At 43.3% G+C, this 9,202-nt stretch overlaps 1 non-coding gene across 1 annotated transcript; it reads right to left on the bottom strand.

Moving 5' to 3' along the window:
- Window positions 1-2,361: 2,361 nt before the first annotated feature.
- Window positions 2,362-2,468, bottom strand: LOC112086150. The gene has a single exon (XR_002899330.1). It is a non-coding gene; the product is annotated as a small nucleolar RNA R71 (small nucleolar RNA).
- Between the last annotated feature and the right edge of the window lie 6,734 nt (window positions 2,469-9,202).

Here is a 9,202-nt window from a genome sequence, read left to right as displayed (position 1 = left end):
GTTGAGACTTTAGAAATGAGTGTAAAGAGACTCTGAGCAAGGTAGAGACTTCCAGAATCAAATTTGAGTAAGTCCACAATGCTGTGCGAGATAGACCTGCGAGTTGGACATGAAGTGGAACCATGTAGCACTGTGTTCGCAAATTACACCGACTTGGGCATGCGACTTGGGCAAGGAAGTGACCATCTCGCACACATATTATCTCCATAATGCGTCCTGGTTGTGCGAGTTGAAGAGAAGGAAGCATGAGCAGCACAAACATTCGCTGTTTAGACCTACATAGGCATACGGCTGAGGCTGAGGGATTTATGGCGCACAAGGCTGCTTCTATAGCTGTGCGACTTGGACCTGCGACTTGGGAAGCACCTGACCATGTCGTACACCAGCCACCAGACTCAACTGAGCCTGGTCAGTACCCAGTTTGTCCTGGGCTGACCCGGTCCATTAGCACTTAGTATATATAACTTTTTGGAGAAAACCCTAAGGATCTTATCTTCTATCTTAGTTTCTCTCTAATTTTCTTTCCTTTTGAGTGTAAAAACGTTTTTGATTAAGAGATATCTGAAGGATTACATCATTATTAAGCTGTTTATTATCAATTACTCATCTCATCTAAACTCCTAATCATGATCAACATCACCTCTTGCAAAGGAAATGGTGTGTTCATCATGATTAGTGAGTAGTCACATTTTTAAACTTCTAGGTGTGTAGATTAGGGTGCTTAGATGTTTGATTTATGATGTTTACGGTCTAGATTTTCATTTCATTTCCTTAGTTAGCTGTTCCTAATGCTAGATCTTTGCACATCACTCTGGTCTAGAGCTTAGGCAAATCTCCACCCACAAGGTGTTTGATGAAATGCCTGAATGAAAGCTAACTAAGGGTTTATGCATTAATGCCATGGGAACGTTTGTTAATTGCATAAATGACATATTAGAACTGTTTCTTAATTCTCATTAGTTCATATTTCACAAATGGGAATTTGGTTTGAAAGTGGATTAGTGTAGAGATTAATGCCTTCATAAGAGGATTAAGGATTAGTCTAGATTAGAGTTCTAAGTTAAACTGTTTGAGATCATGTGATTGCTTGCTATGTCTTTCTGTGTAAGATTCAGTCTTATTGGTTGAGAGATTGTTTGGTCACTTATTAGGCTTGATGCATTATGCTTGTTGATTGCTTGATTATATCTAATGGTTGTTAGACTTGATTAAGTGATTAGCAAAGGGATTATTGTCATGGGAATGAATTAATCTGATTAAGAAGCCTAGACTAAAGAGTAGTAAGTGTTGCATTATGTTCTTAGCACCATAAATCAATATCTAAAGCACCCTAATCAGTGATCACGTCTAGAGGTTTAGCTTTTATCATTTGCTTAATCATCATCACTTTGTTTTGTTGCTTTCTTTGTTTAGTTCATTCATCATAGCTTACTTGTTTCTTGTTTTATGCTTTCTTGTTACCTTGTTCACACCAAAACTCAATTGTTTGCTTGAATTAAGATCAGTTCATATAGTCTAGTGTCTAGCTTCCATATTCTTGGATTGACACCCCTTATACTACTTTGACAAAGGGGATTGATAGCCCTTAAGAGCCTAAAAACTCTTGTCTATCAATTGGCGCCGTTGCCAAATTGTGGATTGTTTAGCATTAGTCTTTGATCTGTTCTTGAGATCAAGTTTTTACCTTTTTGTTTTATTGATTACTTTTCAAGTTCTATCTTTGTTTTCAGGTTTATGATCACAAGAAGCCAAGCAAGAAGACAAAGAGAAAGAGCAGTTCACTTGGAAAGGTTAGGAATGATGGATCAGCAAGTTGGGAATGAGCATCAGGCTCAAGAAGCTGATCACGGTCAAAGAGCTGGTAATGGGATTGGAATTCAAATTCAACAGGCTCAGGTCCATCAGGGACATGCTCAGGGTAACCAGAACCAAGACCGACCTCAAGTTAACCAGCCACAACCCTTCCCCAACCCACCCATACGCCATCAGCCACCACCAGCCTTTGTTTGTGAGAATGACCGAGCTTATGCACACCAGTATGGAGCAGGAATCCGGCCACCTCCTGTCCAAAACAACAACTTTGAGGTGAAGGCCTCTTTGATCAATATGGTTCAGAATCAGAAGTTCCATGGCTTACCTATGGAGGATCCCGTGGAGCATCTGGATCAATTTGACAGAGTTTGCGATCTCACTAAGATCAATGGAGTATCAGAAGACAGTTTCAAACTGAGATTGTTCCCATTCAGCCGTGGAGATAAGGCACATCATTGGGAAAAGAACCTCCCAAGAGGATCCATCCACACATGGGAGCAGTGGAAGATTGCCTTTCTATCCAAGTTCTTCTCAAGCTCAAGGACTGCAAAGCTAAGGAACCAGATTTCCAGCTTCACTCAACATTCTAATGAGACCTTTGGAGAAGCTTTGGACAGGTTTAGAAGCTACACAAATCAGTGTCCACATCATGGCTTTTCAGAAGCCTCTCTCCTTAACACTTTATATAGAGGAGCTGTCCCAAAGATCAAGAATCAGTTGGACACAGCATCAAATGGGAATTTCTTGGCAAAGGAAATCACTGCAGCCATGTAACTTGTTGAGAACTTATCCATGAGCCAAGACACCTATGGAGAAGACTTTGATAGAGCCAACAGATGTGAAGACTCTAGTACCAAACAAAGGTTGGAAGAGAAGATCAAAGAGATGCATATCAAGCTTGACAAAGCCCTGGCTGCCACTCAAAAGCCCTGTCTTATAGAAGCACCAATGTAGCCAATCCCCAAGATCAAGTATACTGTCCCCAACAAGGTCAACAAAGCTTTGCTCAAAAGAATCAGTTCCAAGGTAACTTCCAAGGTCAACAAGCTTTTCAGCAGCCAACAGCTCAGCCACAAGGGAACAGCTTCAATAACCAACTCAGCTTCCACCAACAAAGGCCACCACCTCCTGGTTTTGCCACACCACCTGTTCAACAAAGTCCTGATTTCAATGTTGTTCTCCAACAGCTCTTAATAGGACAACAAAAGATGGTATCCGACCTGGAGACACTAGGAGCTGAAATAATGGATATTAAAAAGAACAAGGGCATCTGCACTTCAGAACCACAAGTCTCTCTTCCTGGTAAAGCTCTTCAAAACTCAAAAGATTACTGCAATGCCATCTACTGCAATGATGACCATTCAGCTGCTGTGCAAGAAATAGAATACCTTCTCTATGGTCAAGTCTCTAGTGAACCTGCACAAACTCATGTGGATGAGAATGCCATTATAGAGGATTTCATGGGCTTCTTACATGAACTCAATGAGGACATTGAGAATGAAAGTGTGGGGGCAGCCGGTCCAGTTTTTTCTGTTCAGCAAGGGAATGCTTCAAGGTCTATTGCAACAACAGAGCTGCCACCTGGTCAAGCAAAGCCAACAGATAGTGCCTCCACCTTTGAATCAACTCAGATGAAGCCCACCTCCCTCCCAAAGCTAGGCAACCCAGGGAAGTTCACCATCTCTTGCACTCTTGGCAATTTTAAAGTGGAGAATGCTTTGTGTGACTCAGGGTCAAGTGTTAGCATAATGTCTAAGGACATGATGGAGAAGCAAAAGGTCAAGTCTATAACGTCCTACCCTTCTTCTATCACCTTTGGAGATTCCTACTCCAAGAAACCATATGGGTTTCTGGAAAACTATCCACTACAGGTTGGTGAATGCATAATTCCCGCTGATTTTGTCATCATGAAGATGAAGAAGACCAAAGAGCTCTCCCTATTGCTTGGAACTTTATTTCTAAACACCACTGGTGCAATGATTGACTTTTATACTCAAACAGTGGTGCTTTCAAAAGTGGATAAGGATGTCTTTTACCCTGTAACACCTCCTTTGGCTGAATTTTGTGGATCAGTTGTTCAAGAGATAGAACCCCCTAAGGTACTTGAGATGAAGTATGTGGGCACTGCTGGAATTCTAGATAGATCCCAATCTTTTTCAGTTTTGGAAAAGGAGAGAGACTCTCACCCCAATAGTTACAAGTATGAGAATGGAGGGTCATTGATCAGAGAAGAAGACATCTTGCTCTCATGGTCTCCTACACTTAGTGATCTAAGGATGATTAACACCAAAAGTGATGGCTCAGCATCAGAAAACAAGAGTATTGAACCTGCTCTTTCGTCCCAAGACTTTGATCTCACTCCTTGGGTTGATGATGATGGATCTCTGAAGTATAAGCTGGATTGCAATGGGAAACCAGGTCTGTTTGCTGAAGTGAGGGCTTGTCTCACAAAGGCCATCTTTGATAAAGACCCATATGGTATTCAAGAGCTGGTGGACAAAGGTCTCAAGATGGGATCTCAAGGACAAGGGTCTAATGGTTCCCAAAGGCAGCAAACCAACTCAGCTTTCTTGCTCAGGACCATTGAAGTGCTGAAAAGCATCAGTGCTCAACCTCACCCCATCTAAAAACAGGTTTTTCAAAGTCAAACTTAGTGACTTTAAAAAAAGTGCTCTTGGGAGACACCCCAAGCTTATCCTTGCATATAATCTTTTTAATCTTTTCTCTCCTTTCTTTTTATGTTTTAGGATCTTTTGATGGGTTTTGTGAGCTGTTCTCAGGTCCCAGGTAACTTTTGAAGGCTATGGCTCAGGGACAAAGTGGAATGAAGCATGTGAGAAGGATGAGAAAAGGGTTTAAGGCATGGAAACTTGATGGACGCCTGTGTGCTACTTGGGTGTGCGGCTCAGTCAGGCCATATACCAACTCGCACAAGAACTCGCTGTTAACACCTAATTGGTCTTGCGAGTTATTCACCTAGCAGCAGAAGATTTGAGCAAGAAAAATGCTAAGTGTTGTTGTTCTGCGAGTTGGGTCTGCGAGTTGGATGCATGAGAGACCAAGCCGCACTAATGTTCGCTGTTTACACCGGCTTGGGTCTGCGAGACAGACCAAAAGGAGACCAGGCCGCACACCAGGAGAAAGAGTCCAAGGCGTTTAAGGATGGATCAGTGCGAGATGAGCATGCGGCTTGGACAAAGGAGGAACCAAGTCGCAGGAACACTCGCTGTTTACACCTACTTGGTCCTGCGAGTTGATTCAATTGGATGCCAGGCCGCACGCTGAGAAGAAGCAAACAGGTCGACCAAGGTTTAAAAAGTGCGACCTGAGCGTGCGAGATGGTTCACAGTCTGCCCAGGCCGCATAAACGTTCGCGGATTACACCGAGTTGGACATGCGGGTCATTAGGAGATCAGGCCAGGTCACATCATAGAAGAAGAGACCAGGACGTGCAAGAGAGAGTTTTGTGCGACTTGGGCATGCGAGACAGGAAGGAGATGGTCCCAAGTCGCACAGATACTCGCCGAACACTCCGGGTTAAGTGTGCGAGTTGGTGCAAGACAAGCCCATGCCGCACAAGGGAGTTCAGGCCAAGCCAAACCCATCTCCAGTGATGTCTAGCCTCATCTGGTGCAGATACTCACTCCCCTTTTGCATAAGAACCACACAGGGGATCCAAGAACTGGGAGATATCGCCATCGGAAGGAACACATGTCTCGCGGCCCGATCAGGTCTTACGCGATGCGCCTCAAAGAACCGGTGGAACGGAGCCCTTGCAGACGTCACCTGAACCCAAACCATTCAATAAAGCTCGATCTATTTGATTTGTCTTTCCAATGCAGTTGAAAGCATGCCATTTGAAGCTATATCCTGGAAGTTACGCTCCCCTCAATGCAAAGTGGGCCGAGAAGGCTTAGGTTGTGCGATACGGTACTGCGACTAGATTAACTCGCACACATGAATGTTCAATGCTCTGGAAATAAGTTGAGACTTTAGAAATGAGTGTAAAGAGACTCTGAGCAAGGTAGAGACTTCCAGAATCAAATTTGAGTAAGTCCACAATGCTGTGCGAGATAGACCTGCGAGTTGGACATGAAGTGGAACCATGTAGCACATGTGATCGCAAATTATACCGATTTGGGCATGCGACTTGGGCAAGGAAGTGACCATCTCGCACACATATTATCTCCATAATGCGTCCTGGTTGTGCGAGTTGAAGAGAAGGAAGTGATGCGGGTTTGTAAACGGGGTTTGTTGTTTTCGTTTTACTAAGCTTCAGGTTTTAAATTTATAACCCCTAAATGTCTGCAAGTGCACAGATGTGCGCTGTAGTACTTAGGGTATCGATCCACATAGACTTAGTTGTTTCAGTACGAATTCACTGCAACGCTTAAATCAGATTAGAACTAAAAGGGTTTTGGTTTTGGTTTTGGGTTTTTGGTTGTCACTAAATCTAAACTAGAAAGCTAAGCAAGTAAAATCAAATAAAAACAAAAGCAACTAAAGCAAATAAAAAGCGATTAACTAAGGCAAATGGATACAAGTAAATAGCGATTGAAAATGAAGCCAAATAAATGCAAGTTAAATCGATTAAACAAAAGCAAATGTAAGTAAGTAATAAGCAAACTAAATTGAAAGTTGTAAACAATTAAAGACAAACGTTGGGGCTCAAGGGTAATTCGCAGGGGTTCATGGTCTATGCTAGGTCGATTTTAAACAAGTGATAAAGGTAATCAACTACGTATGTTCTAGAACTCGAGGCACGGAAGTATGAATAGCCAGTTTCGCAGCACTAAACAACTATCTCTCGCAACCCTAATCAGTAGGTTTCCACTCTGATTCTGGAAGGGAGAAGATGCAATAGCAAAAACGAGATATCGGATTAGATTAATCTGGTTTCTCAAAAGAGGCAAGTTCTTAAACGTAAATGGAGATAAAAGATAAGATGATTAGGTTTTTGGTCCTAAAATGTATTTATAGCAAAAGGGAAAGTGTCGCGGGTCAGCCCGGAACAAACCGGGTACTGAACCGCTTCCTTGGGTTGATGGGTGAGTGCCACGGTGTGTCGGAAAGTGAAGCCGAGGTCTTCATGCCGAGGTGTGCACGTGAGTCAGGATCCAGATGAAGATCTCGTGAAGAACACGTCAAGAACATGCATTAACCCTAGTCTTTGATCCATCCTCACGTGTGTGTTCTTGAGCCATTCTGTTCTTGATTCTGGGTTCGTGACAAGTGACCTCGGGATAAAATGTCGAGGGGTCATGATGTCGAGGTGCTTGGGAGAACACAGTCCGGCATGCACGCCGAGGTCATTACACCGAGGTGTACTTTCAACACTTAGTCGTTTCCAGCTTCAGTTCTACGTATGCATGCCTCGATCTAATCATGCCAAGGCTTTGGCACGAGGTCTAGTCCAGAATATTTCCAAGATATGAGCCTCGACTTGAGTGATGCCAAGGTAAAGATACCGAGGCTTGTGAAAACACTTAGCGCGTATCGCAACTCATTTAGGCTTGTATCGACCATGTCACCTTCCGGAAGCAGTAACTTTCAACACACGACTCCAGTTGCTCTGAGGCCAGTTCCATAGTCAAGATGACTCAATAAGCTCGAACTTTTGTGAAGAAATCGTCGGAGCTTGGGAAGTGGAAGGCTTCCTGGATTTCACATCTTTGCACCGCATTGGATTCACCGGAAAATGAGCTTTTGGACCGATGTGAACTCCGGAGAGCTTATCTTTCAAACCATTGATCCGAATTGAGTGATTCCAAGCGTTCTGAGAAGAGATTTCACAGATCTCAAACTTTGATGAAGACCGGGAAAGCTAGTTCGGATCGTAAAGGCTCCGTCCTTCGTAATCCCTGAAATCCGTTGTTCGGTTCTCGAGTACGCGTAATGCTGGTGCTTCTTCCGGAAGCTGTATCTTCCTCCTCAATGGTATGAATTGGATGATTCCAACTGTTCCGGGATCTTTGCTTGATTATCTCCAACTTTGATGAAGACCCCGCCAACTGATTCGGACCGGAAGGTTCCCCGAATTGCTGATCTTTGAAACGCGCAGGCAAGGACAGGTTTTGGTCGAGAAAAGCTTCCCGCGGTAAGGAAAATGACTGAGGGCTGTGTACCGCGGTAAGCTTTTTGGTCGTAAAAATCCTTGCCTCGGTCAAAAACTTGTCCCGTGGTATTTTTGCACTCGATACTGGATTTTGGCCGATCGGTAAGGTTTTTGGCCATATATGAGCATCCGGTAAACATTTTGGCCGAGGTTTCCGACCAGCCGGTACGAGATTTGGCCGAGAAATTCCTCCAAGCGGTTTTCACCATTTTTGACCCTTTTCTTCACCGTTTTCTTTTCTGTTCCTCTTCTTAGGCTCCAATTGGTCTCCAAAGCTCCTGATAAAGATTTCAAAATATGCAAAACTCTTTGGGACCTAATGCAAGCCCTAAGTCCTATTTTGACGCCTAAAGACTCAATTTACATGATAAAACACATGATGAGGACTCTATAATGCAATCTAAATGATGTAAAATATAGACATATCAACCACCTATCTTGACAGGTAGATCTTCCAACATACCAACAGGCAATCTAACTGATCTATCTGCAAGGATAAGAGAGATCCTTGCAGGCTTGAAGACTCTAAAGCCCATCTTCTTTGCTATGGAGAATGTCATCAAGCTGACTGATGCTCCTAGATCACAAAGACATCCAGAGAATAGAAGAGGTCCAATGGCACAAGGCAGTGTGAAACTCCCCGGATCAGTTAACTTCCTTGGAATGGACTTCTTCTGAATGATAGCACTGCATTCATGACTTAGTACTACCATGCCTTGAAGCTCTTTTGTCTTGTTCAGAATGGCATCCTTCAAGAACTTCCCCATCTTTGGCATCATTAAGAATGCATCAATGAAAGGCATTGTGAGTGGTGTCTCCTTGAGTGCCTTCTCAAATACAGCTCTTGCCTCGTCCACTAGTTGCTTCTTGAATCTCCCTGGAAATGGGAGCTTGGGTTGGCATGGAGGTGGTGGCACATATTTCTTCCTTGTTGGCCGCGGGTGGAAGTGCTGGCCAGCTGGTTTACGGGACATCTTGCTCTTCGCGTATCTTTTGATTGAACCGTTGGATTGCCAAGCTGTAAAGTGCACTGGAAAGCTGATACTTCCATCTTTAAGGTCTCCAAATTTGAGCTGGATCAGACGGTAAGAAGGCCTTCAATCAGGGGTGAACTTCTGACGGTTTGACTCTGAGCTGAAATCTGGTTTTCTATCCATTTTGTTAAGCTTTTCCCTAAGTTACCTGAAAAGATTCTTGGAACTACAAATACTAGAAAAACGTGATAAAAGTACTTAAAAGCAATTAAAAACATATAAAAGTATTTCAAAACGATCC

Source organism: Eutrema salsugineum, unplaced genomic scaffold, assembly GCF_000478725.1.
Source record: "Eutrema salsugineum unplaced genomic scaffold, Eutsalg1_0 scaffold_23, whole genome shotgun sequence".
In the NCBI taxonomy this organism is placed as follows: Eukaryota; Viridiplantae; Streptophyta; class Magnoliopsida; order Brassicales; family Brassicaceae; genus Eutrema; species Eutrema salsugineum.
This window is presented reverse-complemented; position numbering and strand designations above follow the sequence as displayed.